General features: G+C 44.8%; 1 protein-coding gene across 3 annotated transcripts in view; it reads left to right on the top strand.

The window, feature by feature from the left end:
- The window catches only part of Eml1 (EMAP like 1), a 188,418-nt gene that overhangs the window by 53,412 nt on the left and 108,828 nt on the right, over window positions 1-26,178 (top strand). The window contains exon 1 of one of the 3 annotated variants that reach the window (XM_008825631.3): window positions 18,783-18,801. The exons of the other annotated variants lie outside the window; for them this stretch is intronic. The gene's annotated coding sequence lies outside the window, so the exon portion shown is untranslated. Of the gene's footprint in view, window positions 1-18,782; window positions 18,802-26,178 lie in introns of those variants that run through there. 3 annotated transcript variants of the gene reach the window in all.

Genomic DNA, 26,178 nt, shown 5'->3' with positions numbered 1-26,178 from the left:
CGCCGCCGCCGGGCTCGCGGCCAGCTCGGGCGGGTCCGGGGTCCCGGAGCCCCGGCGGGGGGCAGCGGCGGGAAGCGCGCGGAGGCCCAGGCGGCTCGGCGGTCCGGGGACGTGTTGCTCTTTTGCTTCCAAACTCCCGTCTGCTTGGACAGTGCTGGCTGCAGAGACTCGGCGGACAAATCACTGCGCTAACAAAACCCTCGCTGGAGGATGCGCGCGGGGCCCGCTGCACTGGACCTCCGTTCGGGGCACTCGGTTGAAATCAACGCGGTTTAGTGCAATCCAGAGCCCAGGGGCCAAAGTGTTAGACCTTACAGATTTTGTTTACGGGGTCATAGGTGTGTGTGTGTGTGTGCGTGTGCGTGTGCGTGCGTGTGCGTGTGCGTGTGTGTGTGTGTGTGTAGCATTTTACAGGAAGGAAAAATTCAGTTGCCAATATGGCATCTTTAAGAAAATGTAAAATCATGCATGCTTGATAAATTCTTTTAGTCTCTCTAGTAGGGTTGTAAAAGATTTTTCTCAGCATATTTTATCGGAACATGATATGTGATAATTCATGCACCAAAGTTTAACCACACATTTTTGTGGTATGTTGGGGTTATTGCTTTATGAGAAGTTTGTTGAAGTGGGAAAAGTGTGGATTTTGTAGAATTTCTTTGATGCAGTTAGAATAATTTTGAATTCTAGACCGTCAGAGAAGTTTGTGTTGCAGTTGTAATTGTGATCTAGGTGTTAGCATCACCCGTTTGCAAACTGGAGGCGTCTCAGAACAGTAAAGGGTAAGTTAGCTTGTTGATTCATTCTGTATACCGATTTCTTTGGTCTCTCTGGTGAAATTTATCATCTTTTTCATGACAGTATATATTCAGATTTTCAACTTATAATTTTCATATGGGGCAGATAAACTGTATTTGGTATTCTACTAGCTCTGGGGAACTTGATGGCATAGACTCATGGGAATGGTTTTGCTCCTGGGTAGGTTGAATAGATTCTTTAGTTAGTGTTTTGAATAGTTTCCGTAGTTAGCTAATAATCAATCTTGTTTGAATTTTTGATACTTTTGCTCTCTAAGGCAGGTGCAACCTTCGTTATGGTAGAATTCTCCTTACGTTGATTGTAAAAGGCATGTGGCTCAAAATGATAAGAAATGACATCCAGGCGTAAAGCCTTATTAAAAACTCACACATGGGCCTATTGTTGACAGTTTGACTTAGAATGTGAAAATAAGGGCAGATTTTTTTTTTAATTGGAAGAGTTTTTTGGAGGGGGTGGTCAGGTTGTTTGTAAATAGTTTAATCATGAAGTTAGTGTACACATTCTTGAGTGTTTTGTTTTTCTGTCTTTTCTTGTAATTGCCAGTTTAGAGATAGTGATATGGTATCTTGCTGGTAAGGAAGATGCTGGAAAGAAAGTGAAAACCAGCTCTTACATATCATAAAGGTAACAACTTAAGGAAAAATTACTTTAAAATCAAACAATAGCATCACTTTAAATCTCAATACAAACAATATTTAATTACTTGCCCTGTAAAGTTCTTAGCTCTTTAGTAATCATTTGGGGGAGTTTCCTTAATGACTAATGTGTAAAACAAAAGTAGCCTTTGGGGCAGAAATGACTGCTAACCAGTGATGTGTTAGGCAGCACATGTATTGATGTGAAATCAATGCTTCCGTTTATAAATGATTACCATCAGTTAATTACTATGATTACAGTGGATCACAGAGACAACATTTCAAGAACCAAATTAAATATTTGAGTATTTCATTAGCTACATTTGGAAAGAAGTTTGCTTTTTAAAGTAGAGATTTGCATGACAATGGTAAGACCACCATGGGATATTGTGGGAATGCATACATTTCGAATGTCCAGCCCACCTCATGGCTTTCATCATGATAGGAACTCAAACCGAGAAAATGCAATCCATCTATACTAACTGGGTAGCCTCATAGCAAGCAAGATAAAGGTAAAAGGGAACACACCAGATGGCAGAAAGTGTCCCAAGGAATGCAATTTCCGACCGTCCACTTCAGTTTTTTCCCTTATTCTCCTATGTGGTTTTTAATGGCTGATAAATATGAAGTTGTGCAGCCTTTAGGCTCCATAAAAGGCTGTCCTCATCTTTTAGGAACTGACTTTCTTAAGTTGAAAATGTGTGTATTGGTTTTTTTTTTCTAAGTATTTAGAATTTGTAAAGTGAGCTGGGAACCACAAACTTTCACGTCTCCCATTCTGTGTGTGTGCATGGTGTATGTGTTTGTGCATGTAGAAGCCAGAGCCTGGCATCTGGTGCCTTCCTCTCATGAAGAACACAGGGTGTCTCTTACTGAACCTGGGGCTTGCTGTTTCAGTTGGACTTGTTGGCTACCTAGTGATCTGTGGCGATTCTCCTCTCTCTACCACTGCCCCCTCCCCAACCCAGTACTGGGGTTATAAGTGTGTGCTACTGCACCTGGCTATTATATGTGCTGGGAATTCAAATTCAGGTCTTCATGTTTGCATAGTAAGCACTCTACCCATTGAGCCATCTCCCCAGCCCCCAAAACTTCTTTTGAATGCTGAAATGGAAATAGGTTTTTGAAAAGTGGACCATCCTTTTTCAAAAGGTACTTATTTTATTTGTTTGCTTTTTTTTTTTTTTTTTTGACACAGGGTCCTCCTGTAGCCCCACGTTTTTTGGTACGTCTATTGTGTGTGTGTGTGCATGCGTGCGTGCATACCTTGGTGGGAATGTGGAGATGAGAGGATAACTTGAGGCAGTTAGTTCTCTCCTTCCACCATGGGAGTCGAACTCAGGCTGTCAGTCTTGGGGACAAGCACTTTTACCCACTGAGCCATCTCACCAACCCTTATTTTATTTATTTTTTAATTTTTGTGATCCTGGGAACCAAACTTTTTCACCACATCCTAAAGTACCCTATAGTACTTGTTAGCAGCCAGTACTGCTGACCCACTACCCTAGCCCCTGGCAACCACTAACCCATTTCCTGTCACTATGGATTCTGGACATGTCACGTAAATGGAATTGAGCAACATTTGGTCCTTTGTCCCTGGCTTCTTTTGTTTAGCATGTGTTCTGATGTTCATCCATGTTGTAGCATGTGTTAATATGACCCACACTATCTCATTGTATGGGCATACCACACTATCCACTCACCAGTTGAAGGACATTTGAGGTTTCCCCTACTTTTTTTTTTTTTTTAATTTTATGTGTATAAGTGTATTGCCTGCATGTGTGTGAGTGCACCCATGTCATACAGTGCTGTGGAGGTCAGAAGAGGGCTTCCGATTCCCCTAGAACTGGAGTTAAGGACGGTTCGTAGCCACCATGTAGGTGCTGGGAATTGAACCTGGGTCCTCTGCAAGAGCAGTCAGTGCTCTTAACCACTGAGCCATCTCTCCAGCCCCCTCATTTTTGTTTTTGTTTTTTAATATTTTATTATTTTTGTTTTATGTGTATGAGTGTTCGCCTGCACATAGGTAAGTGCACCCGTGTTGTGCAATGCCAATGCCTGCGGAGGACAGAATAGGCTATTGCAGATCACCTGGAACCAGAGTTATGGACAGTTGTTAGCTGACATGTGGCTGCTGGAATTCGAACCCAGGTCTTCTGCAAGAACAGTCAGTGTTCTTAACCGCTGAACCATTTCTCCAGCCCCAGATTTTCCCTACTTTAAAAAGATATCTTTAATCTGTTACACTTAATAATGGGTTTCATTAGACCCACTGTTTGATTATTGTGAATGATTCTATATCAACATATACATTTCTGTGTTTTCACTTTTCTTGGACAGATACCTAGGAGGGGAATTGTTGGGTCACATGAAAACACTGGGTTTAATATTTTGAGAAGCCTAGCTGAATTTTTTGGAATCTAAATATGAAGCTCTGTTTTTAAAAAATGTATTTATTTTATTACTTTTATTTCATGCGTATGAGTGTATTGCCTGCATGTATACAGAGGTTAGAAGAGGGCATTGGATCCCCTGGAACTGGAGTTAGGGATGGTTGTTAGCTAACATCTGAGTGCTAGGAATCGAACCCGGGTCCTCTGCAAGAGCAGCCAGTGCTTTTTACCGCTGAGCCATCTCTCCAGCCAGTAGGTCTTTTTCTCATACTTGCTGGTGGAACAGTAGGATCCAAGAGAGAAAGCAGCAGGATGGGAAAATTAAATGTTGCTACTTTGTTTCTGTGGGTCCTTCAGACTTCCTCAATTACAACTCACCCAGGTGTCAGTGCCCACCCAGGTGTTCCAGGTGTCAGGGTGCACCCTTGCTCAGCAGGTAACCTCACCTCACCCTTTGCTTTTTTAGGCCTTTGAGCTATTTCCAGTCAAGTCCATCCAGAACCCAAAGATCAAGCAGACAGTTGTGGCTCTACTCTAGTTGAGATGGGACAGGGCGCTCAGCAGAGGCCTGTCCCCTGCCCCTGCTGCGCTAGAGCAGTTCCAGGACACTAGATAATACTCACTACCTCCCAGGCAGCCCTTTCCTTCTTTGGACAGTCCAGACTATCAGGTTCTGTATGTAGCCAAAATTTGGCCCTGGTTTTGCCTCTGGGGTCCATAACAAATAGGTTTAATCTCCTACCTAGGTCATCTGGTGTTTAAAGAGGCTCATGATAGCTCTTTGTAATCTTCTTTTGGCTAAACATTAACATTAAAAAATTACTCATAAGATGACATTTTGGACTGTTAAGTCTTCCTGGTTTGGGTCACCTACACCTCTTACCTTTTGTCTACATTGCTTTTTAAATTATACTGATTTTTACCTAAAATTCTTATATTTCACACAAATATGACAAAGTTCTTGCCTTTGTTTTCTTATTTTAATAACATTTCTTTTTGAGGCATTTCCTTTACTAGGCAGAGCTCTATCAAATTACAACTCAATATAGCCCACTTTGTGGTGCTGTGGGTAATCCTAGCACTCACCAATAGTTCAACATGGTGACAGAGGGGAGTTCTTAAACAGTGTGATCCTGGTTCACAGCCTCTTCTTGCCTTGGATGGGAGGTGTTGTGAGAGACCTTAGCTTCCCTCTGGAGCATATATGGAGGTCAGGCCTATATGACTTGCCTGGTCACATTTTGATGTCACTGTTACAATCTTTCCAGCCACTGAGATTTATTTTCTCTAGTTTTAAAATGGAAATTTGTTTGAATTTCTATTCATTTCTACTTTGGGAATTAACAGTAATTTAATAATAATCTTTAAGTGTTTAAAAATTACATTCTTACTTATTTTTATAAGCCTGTGTTTGTACATGTGCATGTACCACAGCATACATGTGAAAGGCAGAGAACACCTTGTGGGAGTTGGCTCTCTCCTTCCACCATGTGGGTCCTGGGGATGGAACTTAAGTTGTTAGGCTTGGGGGTAGGTATCTTTACCCTCTGAGCCATCTTCCCAGCCAATAATAATAACAATATTCATCATCATCATCATCATCTTAATCACTTCTGATATCTGTAATACAAGTAGCTTTCTCTTAACTGTAACTCATGGTAGAATTTTCAAAATGACAAATACTTAGAGTTTAACCTGGACCCAGGAGCTCTATGGGGGAAACCACGAGGTGTTTCTAAGCCTTTCTTGCATTCTTGTGTGGTGACAGAGCTCTGACTTAGGCTTTCTGTGGTAGCAGACTCAAAGGAAAAGCGTCCATGGGAAAGTGCAGAGCAAGCACCCAGGCTAAGTGATGATTCCTAATTGGTACACAGAGCCTCCACCCAGTGAGAAATCTCTTTAATAACCAAACCACAAGCATTTATGACATTATAAACAAGCCTGAATGTTCAGGTAAAAAAAAATCCCCAAAGTGTTTTAAAAACAATCGTTAATTGGTTATCATTCATATCTGAGATAATATAAGGCTTTTTCACCTATTTTTAAAATTTAAAAGAAACAGTTGGGTGGGACATGGATAAAAAAAGAGAAGTAACATCTTTGTTTCTGTGTTATAGTCTGTTCATGCTATAAAACTAGTGGTATAAAGTCCTTTATCACAGACAACATAGAAAATTGCGTGTTAAAGTGCCGCACTCGTAGTAAGACAGTCTCCAAGGACTCAGAATCTGCCCTGTTCTGTAATTAGAAAATTTTCTTTTAGGAACAATTGTTCCTCATTTTTAAAGTCCCGGCTCACTCATAGGTTTCTGGTAATAGCTATGGTTGAAATGCCTTTAGAAACATTGCTAATAAAAAAGAAAGCCTGTTATAAGCCTGTATAATTATTGTTGATAGAGCCCACCCCTAGAGTGTCTGACAGTGTCTGACAAATACATTTAATATTCTGCTGAAAGCAGCCCTGTTTTAATGTAGCCTAGGACTGGGGGTAACCTTAGATTTGGGCAGGAGAGAGTATATTTCCTCGTTAGTTGGCTGTAAAGAAATAATTATTTGGAAGAGTTTGTTTTTCTTTGAAAGTATAGTACTTATTACTTAATTAAGAATCAAGTAGAAGCTGGGCGTGGTGGCACACCGCTGTAATCCCAGCACTTGGGAGGCAGGACAATCAGGAGTTCAAGACCGTCCTTGGCTACATAGTGAGTTCCCCCTGCACAAAAGGAAGTCAGGTGGGCATGCCTCTGCCTTTATTTTTTCTAAAGCTTGAAAAATATGGTTAGTGTGGAAATCATGGGCATCCACCTTAAGATGTTCTTGCTTCCTTATTCTGCAGGCTTTTTTGAAAATATTTAATCTCTTGGCTTTGAATAATGTCCTCTACTGGCAAGGGTATCTGGCCTATGATGTGTGTGGTGGCCAAGGGCAGGAGTACCAAGCCTGGAGCCTGGCCATGAGTAATGGGAAGCTTCCCACCAAGCACTTTGTGATCAGTGGGACAGAGCCAGCCAGAGGCCACAGCCCCTCCCAGAGTGGAGTCATATTGGGGTGTGTTCCAGATCCATGGTATGCTCTGCTCTGCACACCCTTTGAAGGGGATACCACCTCTGGGGTGGAGTAGAGGGTTCCCAGCTGTAGCCCTGCAGAGGCTCACGGCAGCACACTTGGAGGTGAGTGTACAGAAGGCTTCAAGGCTGTTTAGCAAACCAAGCTGATTTCCAAGGAACACCTCCAATGGGCTCAAGACCATTACAAATGCTCAGCATAGATCTGGGGAGATGCTCAGTGAGTAGAGTGCTTGGCATACAAGCTTGAGGACCTGGGTTCGGATCCCCAGCACCCATGTAAAAAGCCAGGGACAGCAGTGTGCCTCTGTAATCCCAGCAGTGGGAGCAGAGATAGAAGAGTCCTTGCCAGCCAGTCTAGCCAATCAGTGATCTCCAGGTTCAGAGAGAGAGAACCTGTCTCAAAAATTAGCGAGGGTAGGGGGGTGGGGGGGAGCAACTGAGGCAGACTCCTGATTTCTGGCCTACACACACACACACACACACACACACACACATGAATATATGCATATACTGTACAGTACACATGCATCCGCATGCAACACATGCACACACATACAGCACACATGCACTACACCCATGTACACACATGAGCATGTATACACGTAACACACAATGTTTGTTTTATGGTCTGCTCTAGACACAGTAGACTCTGTTCACAGCCTCACCTCCCCATTGGCCCAGTGGAGTCTGCAGAATAGCATACCACCCTTTCTGTTGGCGCTCAGCCCGTCTGCTTCCCATCCAGTAAGGTTAGTTGAACCACAGCCCCAAACTAGTCTTTTTCTGCCTCAAGGCTCAGCCCCCAGTCCTTTCCTTTGTGTATTCCACATAGGCATGCGAGTCCCCAGGATGCTCATTATCACAGTGTTCCCAGGCTCCAGTGACCCTCTGGGTCCTGGCCTTTAGGGAGCCAACTGTGCTGTCAGGAGTGAACCATCAACACTGTGCGCAGATACTTAGTGACCACAGACCAGGTTGTGCTGAGCAGTGTAAGGAGCTGTGGGAGAGTGCTGCAGGTGGAGCTGGCCCAGTGAATGTCAGGGCGGCCCCACCTTCCCAGCCTACTTACTGCAGGCAGGTAGGTCAGGGCAGGTTCTTCAGACCTAGGGAAGTTTGCAGGAAGCTCTGGGTAGAGAGAATCTCCTGGAAACTGGGAGTGTGACGAAAGAAAGGGAGTGAGTGGCGTGCAGTGAGGCTGGAGGATGGGGAGAGGCTTCCGGGCCAAAGTCTTGACCCCGGGAGCAGGAAGAAGATGGGGCCGAATGTAGAGGCACAGGAAGGGCTTCATCAGATTTTCAGTTTTCTTCTTTGAAATAGAGATTTCTCTGTGGTACCTAAACTGACCTTGAAGTCCAGGTCTCATGCAATCCTCCTGCCTCAGCCTGGTATTGTAGATGGCAGTCACCTGGCTAGATTTTCAGTTCTGAAAGGTTACTGTCCCTGCAGTGGGGGATAGGTTGGAAAAGCAGGCAAAGGTAGAGGTGGGAGCCTGAGGCTGAAATCTAGGGGGTTGCTGGGGTAATTTACACAGGAGGGACAAGAGTGGGGTTCAAGAGAATAAGGAGGTGACATCACCTGAACTGGGGCTAGGAGCAGAGAGAGGGAGACAGTACAGCAACGCAGCTCTGGCTCCTCCAAAGCCAGAGCCATATGCAGACAGGAGATGGAAGATGAGTGGATGATGGTTAGGGTGGGCTTGCGAGAGACCCACAGATCATGTGCGTGAGGTGCCGAGCAGACTGCACTGAAGGGTCTGGAGCCTGAAGGCGCCTAGACAGGCACAGACACATTTGCCAGCCGTCAGCACAGACAGTAATTGAATCTGTGGCCGGATGAGCTCACTTAAGGAGACACCAGAACACTCCTCCTGAGTGACAGAGCCCATCAGAGCCATACACACAGATACACGCACTCACATGCACACACATATACACACATACACACAGATAAGATGCACGAATTCACACATGCACACACATATACACACATACACACAGATGTACACAGAGGCACATCTCCATGTAGCAGATGTACCAGTGGCAAAGCACTCACACAGCCTTCTTTGACTTTGTGTTCATACAGTTGTGTACTGTGCATCACTCATGTCAACCCCTCCCCCATATCTACATGTGTGTGCACTTGTGTCCGACTCCTCAGAGAACCAGTAAATGTGGCCATTGGAAGACTTTACATACAGGAAAGTTTTATTGCTAGACCCGGGGTCCTGAATGTAGGATGAGGAGGTGGATCTGACACAGTCAGACCTGTCCTGCACCTCATATAGAATGGCAGTAGCTGGACACAGTGTCACTTGAATCAGTAAGTAGAAACCTCTGCAGGAAGCATATGGTCGTTAACAGTCTTAGCACATTATTTTCAGTCAAAGTAATTGACACAATGAAGTAGTTTTTGGCAAAGCCAGCATTTTTAGCAGTAAGAAGGATTTGGCTTAAACATCCCCCAAAGAAGTTATGTAACAAGAATTTTACATTCTTAGAAAAATGTGTCAGTTGGGAAGTGATTAAACAGTTAGGGGTCTTTCTTGTTACAGTATTTATTAGACATTTTGGCCCCAGTTGTAGGCATTGTAAATGTGTTGGAAAACCTTAGCAACACCAGTTAGTGATGATCTGTCATCCACTGTGGTGTCACTTGGAATGCTTACCCTGCCCATGCCTAAAACGTGGCAGCCACTCCCCAGGAAGCAGAGACCTACCAGAGGTGTGACTTGGTATGGATTTACAGGGTCTGTCCTGCAGAGAGCATGGAACAGGGTGACACATCCTCACAGCTCCCAACATCCACGTGCTGTGCTGGTTTTTTGCCTTTCTTGAGCATGGTTTTTCTATAGTTGATATAATTTAATGATGGAAAAACGTGTTCAGATTGCATTTTGTACTTAATTATTTCTAGCACCACAGAGTCATGGTTTCCCATGCAGAGCTTTGGTTTTTTGTAGGTAGGAACCATGTCTAGTTCATTGTTATCTCCCTAGCACCAAGCAATGTATGTGTGTGTGTGTGTGTGTGTGTGTGTGTGTCTGTGTTAGTCTGTGTGTGTGTGTCTGTGTGTGTGTGTCTGTGTAGATATACCAGGACAGGAAAGAGTAGCCTTGCTGTCCTGGAGTGGGTCTCTGAGGCATAAAGTGCTGGTTTGGGCACTTTCTATGTAATCTCTGTCTGACCCTCACAGTACCCCTTTGGAGTGGGTACTACAATTGTGTCCATTTTGTCTGAAGATGATACAGACCCAGATTTCTAAGTAACTGGCTCAAAGTGCAGTTCAGAGCTGGGATTTGAGTCCATCCATTCTGGCTCCAGTGTCTGGGCTGTACTGAGCACCAGACTGGGTTATGTCTGATGAAGATGGGTCAGAAGATGGGAACAATTGTAGATACGCATGGCCTGAGGCTTCAGTCAGTCCCTGGCCTCTAGAAGAATCAGTGACTGGCTCAGCTTTGCTTGCGGTCAACTGGATTGTTGCAATGGGTCTTGGAACAAGTATCATTGTTGTAGCCCGGTTATGGTTCAGAACATCCCCAAGGCTTCATATGTTGAAGTTTAATTCCCTTTGTGAGGTGTTCAAGGCAGGGAAGGTAATTTGATGGTAGTGTTTAGAGGTGGAGCCTTGAAAGACGTGATTAATCAGGATTAGCTGAGGTTGTTAGGATGGAGCCCTATGATTGAATCCTAAGAAGAGGGGGTAAGACCAGAAGGGACCGGGACACACACTCCCTGTCTAAGCAGGTGATGCCCTAGGCTGCCTTGGGACTCTGCCAGCAAGAGGCCATCACTATGGCCCCTTAATTGTTCATCTCCAGACTGTCAATCAAAGTAACCTCTTTCCTTTATAATTCACCCATTCTGTTGCATTTTGTTTTGGCAACAGAAAATGGATGGAGAGGACTGACTTTTAAAAAAAATATTTTATTCATTATTTTTATTTTATGTGAATGAGTATATTGCCTTCATATAGGTAAGGTACACCTGTGTTGTGCAGTGCCTGCAGAGGGTCAGAAGAGGGTGTTGGATTCCCCTGGAACTGGAGTTATGGACAGTTGTTAGCCACCATGTGGGTGCTGGGAATTGAACCTGGATCTTCCGCAAGAGCAGCCAGTGCCCTTCACTGAGTGATCTCTCTAGCCCCCGCCCTTTTTTTTTAGTTACTACACCGCTACACTTTTAAGAACAGAAACCTTCTTCTCTCTGAATTACACCAAGTCCTACAGATTTCAGCCTCAGAACAGGGCCCTGGATATATCAACTCTGCTCATCTTTCTGCCTCCCTTACTGACCAGTGGCAAACTCTTGGATCCAGCCACTTAGATGCTGATAGTTTCTGAAGGTGCCCAGCTGTTTTACACGCATTCTCCTTTACTGTGATCCCATCCCTGGCCCTCTTCACTACCTTGTGCTTCAGACCCCATTAAACTCCATGGGAAGCCCTCCTGAGCCCAGATGTGAGGTAGCACAGTTGACTTACTGTCCACACGGGCCCCCAGCCACACCAGGTTCTGCTGGAGGACAGCTCTCTGGCTCAGGGCACTGTGTGGTCAGATCGCTCATTGAACCAGAGCAAATCATTTGAGAGGGGAAGGTACTGAATGGGAATTTCAGTCTGCCTCTAGCATTGGGGGTCTGGAGTATAGCTCACTGCCAGAATGCATGCTTTGCCCCAGCACCAAAGAAACTAAAAGGGATGGGCTCCTGCTTAGTGCTAGAGTGCTTGCCTGATATGTGTGAGGTCCTGCCAAAGAAAGAGAAAAGAAAGTTGGGGTGCCAAGTCTCAGTCACCACTATGTCCACCACAGCCTTGTGTTGAGACTTCACCCTCTGTTAACAGCTTTCAGCGTTTGTGGCCTTCTGTATATATTGTGGCTCTGCTCAGCAAGAGAAAAATGTAATTGTGGCAAAATACACCTGCCATAGAACGAGCCAGCCTTGACCATGTTTAAGTAGTACAGTTCAGTGGAGAGGTCATTCACACCCAAATGGCCACAGAACCTTGTTTGCCATCCCAAGCTAAAACTCTGTGCTCTTTCTCCTCCCCCACCCATGTCGCTTTGTCTCTGACTTTGAGCACTCTGGAGCCCTCAGGTGAGTGCACTATTTGTGTTCTTCTGGTTTTTTTTTTTCTTCCAGAACTCTTTATAAAAACACTAGTTTCCTGGGCCAGGTGTGGTGGTGCACACCTTTAATTCCAGCACTTGGGAGGCAGAGGCGTGCGGATCTCTATGAGTTCAAGGCCAGCCTGGTCTACATAGTGAGTTCCAGGACAGCTGGGGCTACAGGGAGACCCTGTCACAAAAAAAAAAACAAAACAAACAAACAAACAAAAAACAACCCACTTAGGTCATAGACTTCCACCAGCATCTAATGCAAAGCCTGGTATGGACACAGGCTGTCACCATGCACAGCCACGTACACTGTACTACATACACTCAGTCTGCTCAGTCTGAGCAAGGGGTGAACATCCCTGGTTTCTGAGTGGTAAATGAGCACCCCCTGCCCCAAGACCATGCTCAAGGGAGGCGCAGAATCCTGGGACACTGACTTTGAGACCAGTCTGCCCTGTACACCTGTTTGCCAAACAGAGGGGAGACCAGTGTCTAAGCTCTTTGGGGAGTGTGGGATGCAGAAGGAGATTGTAGAGCAGTTTAGAGCGTTGATGAGGGGCATATGTTCACTAGAGAAATGCCGTGGCATCTGCCTTCTCATCGCCAGTAGCACACATTCTCTCTTCACTAGCTCAGACTCTAAGAAAGGAAACAGCAGATGCGGGCCCCGGGATCTAGGGAGGATCTGGACTGGAGTCTTGGAATATCTCTTGAGTTTTTCTTTTTTTTAAGATTGCTTTTGCACATTTGGCACAATTTTCTGACATGAACGTCTGATTGGAGCTCCCAATTTCCAGGACCATTTAAAGAGATAAACATAGCTACATGTGCTCTAAATGAATATGTGATTCTTGAAAATCAGCATAAAAAGACTACATGCGTTCTGTCCAGAATCCTCTGTAACTGACCACAAATCACTTTTTCAGTCTGTGAGCATGGGCTGTGGAGATAGATGGGTCTGGGCTCCAAATGCTGTGGAAGTCACTGCGAGCCTGGATGAACTCCTTGGTCTTGTTGGAGGTTGGTCCCAACCTCATGTTCCTCAGCTGGAATAAGGGGAGGCGGCTCCAAGGATTCAGCGAGGATATTCTGTAGAATCAAGGTAGAAAGATTAGTACCTAAAGTTGGGCAACTTAAGAGGCACTTGATAAAACAATTGTTGCAAAGGCGTATCCTCAGTTATAGGCTTAGAATAGTGCCTGGGGCAGAAGGCCCAGTTCCAGACCCAATTCAGAGAGGGCTGTGTGGATGAAGACAGGCTATGACAAGCTGACCCAAGTGACGTCACATAGAGAAGCTGAGAAATCAGTCTCCCTCTCTTCCCACCTGCTAGGGTATACCTCAGAGAGGTGCCTATTGGTGGAACCCATACTGGCAGCCTCCCTGTACAGAGGGCGGGGGTAAGCATGAGACAGGTCTGTAGGGCACTAGAATGGAGATGCTACTATTTAACAACAAGTGTTGCCCTCTTCTTGTCCTGACTGTGGCAACTAGGCTTGTCCTGTGCCTTGTGGGTGTCCCAGGAAGGTTGGATTTGGGGCCTTACCACATGCGTTTGAGGTCCCTGTGCCAAGAATGGCTTTGTGGTCAGGCCATAGCCCTCGTTGCTTTCCTGTTTCCATACTGAAATGTTACCTGTCCCTTAGGGCTCACCTGCAGCCTACCTCCTGGTTGAACCCTTCCCCCATCCCACAGGTTTCTCCTTCCAAGTTGGAATTCATGCACCCCTAAACAGTGCTGGCTCCATTCTCTCTGGCATTGTGGTTAGGGAGTGTCTATGGATGGCTTGGAAGTTCCTGAAAGCAAGCACCCTGTGCCGCCTCTTGAGTCTACTTTCCCCATTACTCTGTGTGGTGCCTATGTAGGGTCAACTGAGTGCTGCTGAATTGAAAAAAAAATCGGTGCTAAAATGATACAAAGAGCTGCGCTGTCTTTACATTATTGTGAGAATCCAAAAGAGAGCTTTGGATCTGAGAAGACTTTCTTCACCGTCAACTGAGTGCTGCTGAATTGAAAAAAAAATCGGTGCTAAAATGATACAATCCAAAAGAGAGCTTTGGATCTGAGAAGACTTTCTTCACTGTGTGAGGGAAAAGCACACATTTTCATGTGGCTACTCCCCCAGTTAGTGTATGTGTTGTGCATACTCACAGATCATACATATTTGGATTCATACCTGGCTAATATATATATAATTTTGTTCATCTGTTTTTGCTCAACATGATCTCTAAATGCAGGCTAAGCTCTATGTGTGCTCATCTGCAGATGGTAATCTGTTCCATTTTTGGAGGGATTTAGTGCAAGAAGATACAGTGTGCCCAGAACTGTGTGTGCGTCATGCCACAGAGTGCTTGAGGAATCTTTTGAGTGATGTTGATATACTATTTTCATCTAATTTGCTAAGACATAATCCCATGTAACAGTACTGCAAGACAATCTACCCTGTAGTTTGTTGTTGTTTCCGAGATGTGTGTGTATGTGTGTGTGTGCGTGTGCGTGTGTGTGTGTGTCTCACTACTGTTGATGCAGAAAACAACTCTCATCTCAAAGGGGATAAGAAATAGTTTATTCTAGAGCCAAGTATCAGTGACCATGACCCGAAAACACAGATTCAGGTTCCCCCAAATTCCATGTTCCAATGTGGAAGCAGTTTCAGGAAGTTTTTATAGTAACAGAACAAAGATGTCATGAATCAGGACCCTTCTCAAATACAGGGTGGGAACATGAAGCAGGCGGACACAGCAAAGGAGAAATCTCAGCTGCGGGCCTCAGATGCTGTCTGATGACACTCAGCCTTTTGGTTGGTGGGAGCTAGGGCTGTGTTAAGTTAATACATTCCAGAAGGTTTTTAATCTGTTAGTCACAGGAAGTTAAGTCGGAAACAGAGGTGGGCAAGGACCAGCTAGTTAGGGAGTGAAAGATATTCAAGATAAATTGTAATTAGGCTTCGAACCTGCAGCATTCCAAACTCTCCACAATCACTGAAGTTCTAATCAGTTGATCAGCCTTTGTAGAAGGTTCAGTTTCAAGATGCAGTTTTTCTGGGAACTTTCATTCATACTGTGTAGACCAGGTTAGCCCTGAACTCCTGGGTTCAAGTAGCCCTCCCATCCTAGTCTTCTAAGTAGCTGAGACTACAAGCATTTTCAGATCCGCTTCTCACTTAATTCTTACAACCAAGCCCTAAGGTAAGTGAAATACTGTTTTATCACATTTCTCTTACCGATGACAAGGAGACTGATGGACATTAAGCAGCTTAACCAAAACCAAGCAGTTCAGACAATGAGAGATCTCAAGTACAAGGCTCTTTGAACTGTACTAAGCTGCCTTGATTTTCATGCCACACCTGTGGTGACATGTTCACCTACATTTACAAGACTACTGTTTCTAAAAAGAAAATATGGGGCTGGAGAGATGGCTTAGCAGTTAAGAGCACTGACTGCTCTTGCAGAGGACCTGGGTTCGATTCCCAGCACCCACATGGCAGCTAACAACCGTCCTTAACTCCAGTTTCAGGGAATCCGATGCCTCTTCTGTCCTCCATGGGCATTGGATGACATGGGTGTACTTAATACACAGCTGCAGGCAATATATTCATACACATAAAATAAAAAAGAAAATATGAGCCAGGTGTGGTGGTGCATCACTGGGGGGCTTGGACATTTGAGGCCAGTATAGGTTACACAGAAACTCTGTGAGAAAGAAGGGAAAGAAGGAAGAAGAAAGATGAGGGAGGGAAGGAAGGATATGGAAAAAAGACAATGTTTTCAGCAAGGATGCTGGGGTGGGTAGATGATAGAATGCTTGTGTGACAAGCAAAGAGCATTAGCGTCAGTTCTGAGCACTGCAAGTGGACACAGGGGGTCAGAAGTTCAGAGTCATCTTCAGCTATATAGCTAGTTCAAGGCCACTTTGGGGTGAGAGAGGGAGGGTGAGAGGAAGGGAGGGAGAGAGGGAGAGAAGGAGGGAGGGAGGGAGGGAGAAAATGATATAGAAAATGGCATCTTTTATTCTGCAGATTTGGGGGTATTTTCTCTCCTAGTCCTTTAGAATTTTTATGATAATACTTTGTTTTAAGGACACTGACATTCAAAATTCTGGTTATAAATCATTTCAAGGTTATTTATAGAACCTCATGGAATAGTCTTTTCTCAGTGTTAGGAATTGAACCCAAAACTTTGGATGTGCTAAGTCTGTACTCCAGCCCTGAGCCACATCTCCAGCCCTCTTTGTATTTTTTATTTTAAGACAGCTCACTAAGCTGCCTAGCTGGCCTTGAATTGTGATCCTCCTGCCTCTGCCTCCTGAGTAATCCCATATTTTTGTAAAGTGATAAACTCCCCTATGTTCTGCCTAAATACGATACTTATTAAGGACTTTGTTCTCTGGGCAACATCCTGGGGAAAGTTGCATCTTTTCTGTTTTTCAGTCCTCTTCTCCCTCGGACCACAGTGTAAGGTGTCTTAAGGAAGCATGTCCATTGCTGACACAGTAATGCATCCTGCCTTTCACTGTTTCCATTCAGGCAGAGCACTGCTTCCAGAGTCAGGTCTAGCACTTAGAGCCCTGCTCAGCACCCTAGGAACCTGCTGGTGCTCTGCCTGCTTGTTGGATTCTCTCTAACACAAGGTTCACCTCAGATACTTTGAGTTCTAACCAAAAGCTCCCAAGTCAGACCTAGAAAGACTCAGAAAGCTCTCAAAAGTTTTCAGTCACTGTTCTAGTTTGCTTTCTGTTTGCTATGATAAACACCATGACCAAAAGAAACTCTGAGAGGAAATGATTTATCTGGCTTACACTTCCAGGTCACAGTCTATCACTGGGGAGAATCAGGGGTAGGAACTCACGGCAGGAACCTGGAGCAGAAACTATGGAGGAATGCTGCTTCCTGGCTCACTCCCAGCTCATTTTCAGCAATCGTTCTTATACAGCCCAGGCCCACCTGTCACCCTAACATCTAAAGCAGAATTCAGAAGCATTTTAGGGTCCAGTGGTTTCAGGAAGAGTATGTAGTTTGGGGACCAGTATGTCCCGATGAACAAGCCCACCCTGTATCCACACCCAGGTCCCAAGGTGGTGGTGCCTGTTGTCCACTGCACGGCCGGGTCTTCTGTTCTCCTCACTTGTGGATACTGGCTTGACACTTTGGTGACATTCTCAGTGAAACCTGGCATACAGGTGAATGGTGTCCCTGGGGAACCATGAGGACATACTAGCCACCTGTCACAGCATCCTTCAGAACCTAACTTTCTTAAACTGAGTTGCAACCCCACATGGCACTGTGTAACCCAGTGTGGGGCTCACAAAAATTTTGGCAAGAGTTAAAAGTTTCTGAATGCACAGCAACCAAACATTAATTCAAAATCAAATGAATCGAATTGTTTCTGGCAGTGGTACGTCACACAGTTTCACTGGAGCCTTGGTCTGAACACGTAATGTGTGCACTTTCTACTATGCTGTCACAGCACACAGCACCAACTAACACTGCCCAAGACACTTCAGTTCAGATTTGAGACTGTTGTGAGGTATGAACTGCAGTGTTCTTTTTACTGTATATACCAAGTTTTTTGCTTTAATAGAAATGTAATGGTTTAGTTATGGAATGTAAAAACTTTCTTTTTTAATTTTACTGCCTGCATGTATGTAAGTGCACCTCTGTTGTGCAGTGCCCATGGAGGTCAGAAGGGGGTGTCGGATCCCCTGGAACTGGAGTTATGGATGGTTGTTAACCGCCATGTGGGTGTTGGGAACTGAACCTGGGTCCTCTGCAAGAGCAGCCACTGCTCTTAACCACTGAGCCATCCCCCCAGCCCCACCATTATTCCTCAGGGAACAAGAACAAGCAATATGGGCTTAGGTCACATTGTGTTGGAATGTTTGACTAAAGAACCTCTTAGATTGATTTCAGTTTTGTATATGTGTGCACGGAGGCCTGAAAACAGCATCAAAGGCCCTGGAGCTAGAGTTAACAGGTTGGGAGCCACCTGGCATGGTTGCCTGGCATGGTTGCCAGGTTCCGAACTTGAGTCTTCTGGAAGAAGAGAGCATGCTTTTAACTGCTGAGCCGTCTCTCCAGCTCCTGAATATTTGATTTTTGAAAATGTTTGAGTTGCTGGCTTGGGATCATTCAATGGATTTTAGCTTGGGATTAGGTCAGAATGCCAAACAATTTCTGAACTGGCCATAAGCACACTCCTGCCACTTTATTATATACGTGGTTATGTGACAGCATCATCAGCACTGGCAAAAATGAGCTCGAAAAATCAGCTGAAGATGCTCTGCATCCTGCAGTGTCAGAGACTCAGCCAAGGTTTGACTCTTTATGTAAAATTAAGTGAGCACTTTCATGTCATTGGTGTACAAATTTGCTTTCCTCTTTAATAAATGGTAAAATTATATTTTTATGATTTATTACTAGTAAATATTTGATTTGTCAACCTGCCTTGTATACCTGTCTACCTGAAGTTGTATGAAATAGTCTCAGGAGGAAAGAATGATGTTTGAGGAGCCTTGCTCTAGAGCACGCCAGCTGTGTAGGAAGCCAAGCAGCCAGGCGGCCAGTCTGGTCCTGAGAAAGCAGAGTTCAGGAAGGTCCCACTGACTTTGCTAAATTCATTTGCTCCTCTCTTCCTTCTTGCTTTGTTTAGCAGGAATCTGTGTGTCCAGTGTAAACAAAGCCGGCCTGTGGCTGAGTATCACCAAGATACTTCCCATCTACTATGGAGCAGCCTCACTCCAGAGTGTCCTGGGAGTGTCTCCTCACTGCATTCCTAAGGGTGAGCTGCTGTTGCTGTTTTTCCCAGATGTGCAACCCAGGGCTCAGTGGCTTTTCCATCTCTAGTTGCAGCCCTCAGGAATGCATGCCAATTCCAACCCAGTGTCTCCCTTCTTGGACCCCCAAACCAGCCTGAAGTTGTGGCTCTTCATCACATACCCAGGACAGACCACCTATGCTGGCTGTGCCTAAGTCTCCTGTGCCACAGATTTTTGCTCCTATTCCTCACAATCTTAGGGGACACCATCTGAATGACTGCTTTGTGAACTGTAAGACACTAGCTGGTGATCATAATTCACATAGGATTAATGCACAGTTTATAATAATGTGTTTCAAAGCAGTAGCTCTCAATGCCCCAAATGATAAGTATGTGGGTGGTGGATATATTAATTTGATTTAATCATTCAGCATTGTATATGTTTATCAAAACATCACATTTTACCTTATACATTTTTTAGCAATTAATTGTCAACTGTTATTTGTCAATTTAAAAACACCTCTCGTAGGAAGTGAACCAGAACTGTTCATTGGTATTGATAGAGTTGGGGAATGTATTACAGGTAATTTGGCACTTTAAACCTGCTGGTATTGCTGGTTGTCTGGGAAGCTGTGGCATCCCCTGGAGCTGCATCAATCTCCACCACATTGAATATGGGAACCTGTCTGAGGACATTCATGTGACTGTGGTTTCGTGACACTTGAGCAGGTGGATAGGGACTGAAGAAGAAAACTGGCCATCAAGTGTTTTCTAACCTAAATCTGAAAGTACAACTGGTGATACTTCTTTGAATCCTGACCCAATAGTGATGCCTTTCTGATGCTCTGTAACTGGAATATGCTGGTTTACAGACCATCTGGCCTTTGGACAAGCCATACAGCAGTAAGGTGTCACCCTTTCTCCCCTGCTATAAACCCCTCTGTGACCCCTTCTGGCTGCATAATGCACCTCCCAGCGTGCCTTTGTCCTGTTCTTCTCCCCACACAATGGGCTCTACAGTTTGGTTCAGAAGGTCCCTCTCTGCAAAGAGATTCACAGTGTCAAGATTTAGGGGAGGCCAGCCTTCTCTGCAGGGTGACAGAGCTGAAAGTGTTAAGGAAATAACACAAACCTTCCAACAGAGGCTCAGAGCAGGTTTAAGTTCTGATGCCTTAGTTACCCACTCTTCTGTTACAGTTCCTGCTTTATGAAGCTAAACATTCTCACTTGGTTTTGCCCATAAAATGTTCCTGAGTGCAGGGATTCTTTTCTGAGGCATTGCTAACAAGCCCAGGGTAGGTCACTACAAACCACGAGCTTCCTCATGCACATTGGCAAAAATCTTTTCTACATTCTGTGAGCTCCAAAGTCTTTCTCCCTGGGACTGAACACATGGGTGTCACCATTCGAAAGGAGGACTCTGTTGGCCCAGGCTCTTCTTAGCTACCTTTCTTGAAGAAAGATGATTAATCCTGTTTTCTGAGCAAAATGATCATGGGTAGGGCCGAACCAGTTTTGTGTGCTTTGAAATACCAGCCCTGTGGATTTTTGTGTTTCTCAAAAAAGGGCGCAACAAAGGCCAGCCCCATGCAGGAGGAGACTGTCTCGGCTTCTGATTTAAGGGACAAAAATAAAACAGTGCCTTAGTTTTCAAGTCACAGTCTTCAAGGCAGTCTTCAGATGCCCTGGCTTCTACATTTACAAAAAAAATACATAAAAATTATAGTTATAGAAAAGATAAAAGACTGACAAAAATCCATCTTTACCTATTAAAAACCATAGAGATATAAACAGATATGTCAGCTTTGCATACCATTGTACTAATCTGGATTAATAATGACTTACCAATGATTCCATCTGCTACAATAGAATTCAGACCTGAGTTGAGACAAATTTTATTTATTTATTTATTTATTTATTTATTTATTTATTTATTTATTTTTATTTAGGCTTTCATGTGTAACCCAGGCTGGCCTCAACTTCATGATTCTTCTACATCAACCTTTCAAGTTCTAGGATCATAGATGTGCTACCACACCACACTCCAAGAATCCTTTTCAGGCACCCAGTCAGCAGCCTGGGCATACCTTGTCTGCCAGGGAGAACTTCTCAGAAGACTGGGGCCATCTGTTCCCATATATGAGAGATGCCTGCCTAGGACCTGATAGGTGATGAGCTCCATACATTGCTTTCAGAGTGTTCTGTGGTATTGTAACTTCCAAAGAAAATGAAAGGGAGACCAGGCATGGTGGCACATGTGTATTAGCTGAGCCCTAGGTGCTTGAGACAGGATGGTCTTGAGTTTAAGGCCAGCCTGGGCTCTACAGTAAGACCCTATCTTAGAAAAACCCAAATTCAGACAAAGTAAAAAAGAAATTCAGTATTAAATTTCATCTCAAAACACCTCCAGCAATCCACACAGCAAGTCAGCAGCTCCTATTTTATTTTGAAGCATTTTTAAGTTGGTAGGTCATAAAGCTATAAAACCAAGAATGGATTACACAATGGATTGTGCTTGAGTCTGTGCTAAAGTTATACATTGTATAGACCCAGAAGAGGCTTGCTTATGTCATATTGTACCTGAGGCTATTGTGCACCCCCCAAAGGCAGTGAATCCTACCCCAAATGGACCAGGTAAAGCACAGATCCTTCCCCTAGCCGTGTTCTGCACCCCAGTAAGGAGGGCCAGCATGTCTGTGTGTCTTGGGGGTCACTATCTAACAAAGATGAATGCTCAGCAAGTGTGTGCCAAACACCTGTGTCAGTGTATGTGTTCTTACCTCAGTGACCCTTTGGGACAAATTTGCAGCCAGGACAGCTGAAACTTGGAAAGGCAAGACTCACTGCTCCAGGTCAGACAGCTAGGGAGTGGATGGATTTGATCTAGTACTTTCTTGTAGTACCCATAGCAGGCATTGCCTAAGCCTTTGACATCAGTGAGCCAGACTTTTCCTGGGCCAAACCCAAGACCTGTGTGGCTTTATCTTGGAGAGCTGAGCACCTTCTAATACAGTAGGGACACCCTCTTGTATCGTGATTAACACTGATTGATAACAAGAGAAAATTGTTGTTGATCTATTTTTCTTCAATAAACAGCACTTGCTTTTCACTTATCTTTGCTAAAGGGAGGCTGAGTATGTAATTCCTTCAAAGAGCCCAACCATGACCGCTCATAATGTTTCGTGCATTCTGGAAGAACAGTTCTGACTAGTTTTCAGACTTAGGGATTGCTCAATAGAACAAGTTATCAGGGATCAGCCCAGGACAATTTCAGGTTACTTGGCATTTCAAATGCTAAGGGGATTTTTAGGGTGTCTCTGACAGGTCTTTCTTCCTTAGGATTTAGAATATAATCGTTTCGGTGAGTCTGTGGTGGAAATAGCATTCTGTGTCATGTGTAGAGTGAGGGGCAGTCCCTTGGAGAGAGACATCTGGGTCTTCAGAATGCTGAGCCTCATGAAGCAGCACTTGCTGCAAGGCGACTTCTGATACTCCTAGCATGGGTATCAAGACACTGTCCTTTCCTCCTGCCCACTTCCCACTTACCTCTGCTCTGTGTCTCAAACCCTGTTGGCCACTGACTCATGTTCTGCCCTGTCTTTCTGGATGGTTGTTACTGATCTCAGTGTGAGCCTGGGGTATACCTGAGGGCACGGAGGTCTGTCTGGAAGTGTTTTCGCTGAAGTCTGATTCCACAACAATGTCTTTGGGTAGGTAGTCATTCCTGGGGTTGAGGTAAAGATGCAGGGACTTAGAGGCTCCTCCTTGCCAGGTGGCTTGGGTAAGAACTGGACTTCTGATCCAGGCTGCCTCCCCACCTGGCCCAAGCTGAAATGAGGAAAGTGGAGGTTGAGCTAGGGTAACTGGCAGCTGTAAGTACAAGATTCATGATCGGGGCCATGGCCAGTGTCTAAGAGCAGGAAGGGGTAATGTGGATTTTTCCTTAAGATTCATTTTATTTTTAATTTTGTGTGTGTGTGTGTGTGTGTGTGTGTGTGTGTGTGTTGGGTTTTTTGAGGCAAGGTCATACTGTTACCAAGTCAGATAGGAAGTCAGGTGGAAAGGGAGCTGCTGGGCTGCTGGGGCTACTGGTGGGTAAAACACTGGAGGCTGTTGGAGCCCAAGAGGCAAATGATCAGCACCAAGGAGGAAGCTGAAGGGATGGAAGTCAGATAGAAAGCACTTGATGTTCTGAAAATGCAGACATTTAGAACCAGCAGGACTTGGTGATTGATTTGATGATGCGTGTAAACAGGAACTGAGTCAAGGACACTCCTGAATTTGTATGTTGATGACTGGCTGCACAGTGGCCATTTCACAGAATTGAGGGGCCCTAGGAAGAAAAGAAGAGGCATGATGATCACTTTAACATGTCTCTCTCTCTCTCTCTCTCTCTCTCTCTCTCTCTCTCACACACACACACACACACACACACACACACACTTGTGTCTTGAGGGGAAGGTGTCTACAGCACACTGAGCTCTGGAACAGCAGAGACTCTGGAGAGTCCAGTGTAGGCAATGATGAGGTCAAAGTGATGAAATCATGCGGGGGAGGGGTGTGGACCTGCCAAGACACATGTCCAAGGATGTCAGGGCAGGTCAATAGGTTTAGGGGGAAGGAGAGCCGCACCTTCTGGGTTCTTCTTACCTTAGAGGAGAACAGGGAAACTATAAAACTCTTACTCTTCAAGGAAACATTTGGAGATGGCTCACACATGCATGTTAAGTGTGGAGCTCTATGGGCAGCACAGCCTATGTAATCTGTATTTATATTTCTGAGCTAACTCAGACTTTAGTCTATACATGTTAGTAAAATGCCAATTGTGGTTTTTAGTTCTTTTTCTCAGCAGAACAATTTTCTTTTAAGAGGAAGGTGTCCCTTTTCCCTATCGCAGAAGTTCTCAGAAGTTTCAGAGTTCTCAGAAATTTGACCCTTCTTTCTTTACACTAAGAAGGTATGCAGGTAGTTTTGCAAGTTATGGTTTCTGGGATGTTGGATGGCCAAGATTGGAGAAATAATGGTAGGTGTGCCAGCATCTTCAATGTGAGGGGAAGGGGAAGGAGCTCAGCCTCCTTGCCCTTTCAGCACCCCTCAGGACCCTTAGGTCCATCCTGAACTGTGGCTTGGCTCCAGGCAGCCAGCCTCACCTGGGATAGAAAGTGCTGATTCCTCTGTGTTTCTCTTTACATTTAAAAATCTTGTCATGTGTCTTTGCCTAAACCCAGAACACTAGCACATGCGAGGCCCTAGGTTTCCTTCCCAACAACGCAAACAAATAGGACAAAGAAAAGAATAACCAATTAAAGTGAGCTACAGCTCTACACTTCTGACACACAGGCAGTTTGCTTATAACCCTGGTTACCTCTTACACACACACTCCCCACTTCCACCTGCCCCATGGTGGTGAATCCTGACTCCCAGCTTGAGTGTGTTGAGAAGCACCTAGGAAGACACACCCAGATGTGTCTGTGAGGAACTTTACAGAGAAGAGTAACTAAGCGGGATGACCCACCATTAATATGGGCAGCAGCAGCCCATAGACTGGGGCCCTGGATGGAAGAAAAGGAGAAGGCAGTCTTATTCTCTCTCTCTCTCTCCTTCCTACCTGATATGAAGTGACCTGCTCTGATCCACCATGCCCTCTCCACCATGATGGACTCTTAAGCCAAATAAATGCATTCTTTCTTAAGATTTTCCCTTAAGTATTTTGTGAACTCATGACAAACATAGCTACCGGATTCCTATGGCACAGGGTCCAGGAGGGGCTGCGAGAGAAGAGGGTGTTATTGTCTCATACTGTCATCACTTAAAAAATTGTTCAGGCATCTGGATAGAAAGGGCTAAGGGGTCCTGTCAACCTGTCAGGCAGTTTTAGAAGTTGATTTGTGCTTTAGTTAATGTCTCTTGTTTCTGTGGTAGCATACCTGACAAAAACAGCTTCAAGGAGGAGAGGTTGGTTTGGGCTGCAGTTTCACAGGTTACAGTTCATCATGGCGGGGGAAGCATGGCAGGGTGGCTCTGTGATGGTGAGAGTGTGTCTGACTTAATCCCATGGGGGCTAGACCAGGCAGGAAGCAGAGAGTGTGACTAGAAGAAGCCAGGGGTAATACGCTCTCAAGGATCCACCCCCAGTACCCACTTCCTCCAGCTAAGCCCTGCCTCCTAAAGTTCCATCACCTCCCAAAATAGCACCAGGCTACCAGTGGGGGACCAAGTGCTCTAACGTGAGCTTGTGAGGGAATATTTCAGACTCAAACCATAACAATCTGCCTCTAAATATTTAAAAAATATTTTTTACATGTATGAGTGTATTGCATGTATGTAATACACAAGTGTGTAATGCACGAGTGTGTTGTGCAGTACCCACGGAGGTCAGAAGAGGGTGTTGGATCCCCTGGAACTGGAGTTATGGATGGTTGTTAGCTCTCATGTGGGTGCTGAGAATTGAACCTGAGTCCTCTGCAGGAGCAGTCAGTCAGTGCTCTTAACCACTAAGCCATCTCTCCAGCCCCTCTAAATGTTTTTATTTAAGACTTCTTAAAGCTCTGTCTCTTCATTACCTTTCTTAAATTTTGGAGTGATAAGGGTTAGCACAGCCCTTCATGTTATCAGGAATCACAAGGGTAGAACATACTGATAGTTTTGCAGTGTTAGCTCCTGCTTGTAGTCAGTGCGATGCACTGAGAAGAGCTTACTTACTCACATGCTGTGGCATGGAGGGGACTGGGATCTTGCTCTTTTCTTAGCACATGGTGGTGTGCAGGGAAAGGATTATCACAGATGATGAGGAAGAACCTTGACAGCTTGGCACCTGATTTCCACTTCATGGTTGGAAGCAGATCCTTAGGAAGTCAGTGCTGTGCCTAGTGACCTTCCATAGAGGCAAATCATCAGACTGAACATACAGCGGGATCATTTCCATAATAACCTGATGTACTTTCTTTGAGTAAACGGGTTCCTAAGCACAACTCACGCAGCTTTGCATCAGATAAGGATCTGGGGCAGGTTCGGAATCCAAGCTGTGTTTTGCTTTGACTGACTTCCATGAGGTGGTGTTAATGTCATGTCCAAGCCATTGATGTGCAGCAAACTGGAGTGGATGGATTATAGGAGCAGGGGCATGTTTTGGAAGGAGGCAGCCATGAGCTGGCAAGACATGCCAAGGCCAGGGGCACATTTCAGCCCTGTTTATTAACAAGTCTACCTACTTCCCACCCAGGCACCACCTGCTTTAGGTACTGTCATACAGTGGCATTTCAAAGTTTCAATAGGGACTGGTGATAACTGACCCAGGTATTGTGACAGGCTTTCCCATATTAACTTTTTACTTTTTTTTTCCCTGATTTTACTCAAAGCTTGTGTATGTGTGAGTGTGTGTGTGTGTGTGTGTGTGTGTGT

The sequence above is a fragment of the Nannospalax galili genome, unplaced genomic scaffold (genome assembly GCF_000622305.1).
Source record: "Nannospalax galili isolate Female #2095 unplaced genomic scaffold, S.galili_v1.0 scaffold188, whole genome shotgun sequence".
NCBI classification, from domain to species: Eukaryota; Metazoa; Chordata; class Mammalia; order Rodentia; family Spalacidae; genus Nannospalax; species Nannospalax galili.
Note: the sequence above shows the minus strand (reverse complement) of the source record. Positions and strands in the feature narration are given on the sequence as shown.